The sequence below is a fragment of the Rhinatrema bivittatum genome, chromosome 13 (genome assembly GCF_901001135.1).
Source record: "Rhinatrema bivittatum chromosome 13, aRhiBiv1.1, whole genome shotgun sequence".
NCBI classification, from domain to species: domain Eukaryota; kingdom Metazoa; phylum Chordata; class Amphibia; order Gymnophiona; family Rhinatrematidae; genus Rhinatrema; species Rhinatrema bivittatum.
Genome location: NC_042627.1, coordinates 72,227,528 through 72,230,305, shown reverse-complemented (window position 1 = coordinate 72,230,305; position 2,778 = coordinate 72,227,528).

Here is a 2,778-nt window from a genome sequence, read left to right as displayed (position 1 = left end):
AGCAAAGCTGTCACTTGCCAGGTACCCAGGGTTGTGAAATAATGTCCCTTTCTTTACTTTCCTGGCCGTCTCTTGTGTTAGAGCTGGCATGGCACGCGGCACCTCTTAATTTGCAGTGGGTGCCTGTTTATCTTAGCCTTGATTGTTGTGCTAGCATGCATTTACACGTGTTTTCAGAAGCACCCTATGCAAACACTGCTGCCATTTACATTAACACTTACCCCGGCACTTAGCCTTTGCTTCTTTCAATGTTCCTTTATGTCATTACTCCAACGCCGGGTGACTGCTAAATGAAATGAAGATGTGTTTAGATCTGAAAAACCAATGATATAAAGAGAAAAAAAAAGATTGCCATGAAGATAAAAACAAACACGAGGAATATTTTCTTTGTGCTGCAGCCTTCTGCCAGCTGTCAAGTACAGGGGATTAATGGTAAAAATGCAAGCGTGCAAACCTCGGGGCAACACAGCTGATATCCCCACTAAAAAAAAATAATGACTTCAGACACAATAATTGCATTAAGCTCATTGTTGATATACTTGGATGCCATCAGCTCTGGATTTATTGTTCTCTCAAATAATAAGTAGCATATAAGGCGATGATGAAAAACATGCAAGCACGGTGAAATGCAGAAGATAGGCTTTGTTATGATGCGGCAGTCTGAGGCAGCCTGTGCATATAAGTTCCTGTGCTCCTCTGTGGTCATCATGGCCAAAAGACTAAGAAATGGGTAGCTTGCTGCACACTGCCTATAGCGAGTCACGCGGCACAATAAGACAACATAGTAAATGTAGATAAACTGTCCTACTTACAGTCCTGCGCACCCAACTCATTTCCAGATTCTATAGATTTTTTTTTGTGGGGTAAAGATTTGATTTCTTGTAATTGTACTCAATTAGATAATGTAGTCCATGCCCTGAATTAAATCCCATCTACTAACCCATCTGTGAGACTTTATATCTTATCTTTGGTTCTCCCCAAATCTATCTTGACAAGATTACAAGATTACAGTCCTGCATAAATCTTGCATTGCTATTTAAATGGATGATGATCATGTTAGAAAGAGAAGTAACTAGGAAAGATGATCATTTGGGTGCTATGTACACCTGCTAACTTCCGGGCCAAGACAGTAAAAGTCACGGGAGACTCTCCCAGCGCGCACAGGCCACTCTCCTGTGCGCGTGATTCTGTATGTCCCTAGCTCCTCTTTTTGGACAGGAGTGGCGGCTGTCAGCGGGTTTGACAGCCAACGCTCAATTTTCCCAGTGTCAGTTCTCAAACCCGCTTACAGCCACGGGCTCGGAAAACGGACGCCGGCAAAATTGAGCGTCCAGTTTTCAACCCGCCAGCCAATTTCAAATTTTTTTTAAAACTTTTTTTTAACTTTCGGGACCTCCGACTTAATATCGTCATGATATTAAGTCAGAGGGTGCACAGAAAAGCAGTTTTTACTGCTTTTCTGTGCACTTTCCCGGTGCCCGGCAGAAATATGCGCCTACCTTTGGGTAGGCGCTAATTTCTGAAAGTAAAATGTGCGGCTTGGCTGCACATTTTGCTTTCTGAATTGCATGGGAATACCTAATAGGGCCATCAACATGCATTTGCATGTTGTGGGCCCTATTCGGTTCGAGGAGGTTGGACGCGCGTTTTCGACGTGCTATTACCCCTTACTAAATAAGGGGTAAAGCTAGCGTGTCGAAAACGCATTCTGTATCAGCCTGACAATGAAGGAAGCTAGTTCTATTGAATAAGTTCAATCAGGGGTGTTGTTAGGTATGGGCTTATGGGGCTCATGCCCCAAGCCTCTTCTTCAGGGCTTTGAATCCTGACATCCCTCCCAGTTCCCTCTCAGAACCTTAAACTTATTTTTTGGCTACTCTAACCCTGCCTCTTTCTCCCAGCATCTCCCTCCTCCATAGCCCATCTTGTCCTTGCAAGCCAGTCCCAGGGTTCTTTCTTCCGCAGTGCAGACATTTCTCATCTCTGCCTGTGAGGTTCACTGATCAGTTTTTTTGAACCATAAAGGCCTCTGTAGCTACCAAGCTACATGGATCAAAAAGCTGAGCAGAGAAGCACGCAGGCAGAGAAGAACTGCAGAAGGAAGACCCCCGTGACTAGGAGGGAGGTGCAGGGAGAAAGGGGCAGAGCAGCCAAAAGAACAAGGTTAAAGCTCTGAGGGAGGACCGAAGGGGATGCAGGGACGTTATAGACCTTCAGATGGGTGGGTGGAGGAATTGGGGGGGGGGGGGGAGAATGGACAGTGATTGGGGGAAAGAGTGAGAATTGGATAGAGGGAGGAACTGGAGACTGGGATGGATGAAAGAGAGAGGGTATTCCCAGATTTGTGGATGGATAGGGAGGGATAGAGAGAGAGTGAGGACTTTCAGATGGGATGGGGAAGTAGCAGGGACTTCCAGCTTGAGGAAGGAAGAAACAAAGATCATGTATGGGGGAGCGAGCTGAGACTCGGGAATATTTGGGCAAAGTGGAGATTAGGTAGTGAGAGTGGATAATTTGGTATCGGGGAGAGCAAGGACTCATGGATGGATGGGGAGGATGGGGACTTGGCAATTGGGTGGCAGGGAAGATTGGGGGTGCATTAGATGGGTTGAGAGGATTTGAAATGGATGTGAGATGTGGGACAGAAGAAAAGGACTAATTCATGAGGACGAGTTGAGATATTGGAGGGATGGAGAGGGAGTAGAGGGCAGTGGAAAGAATGGATTTATGAAAGGGGAGAAAAGGTGGAAGGGGTTGGGAAGGAGGTGGCTGGGTAGA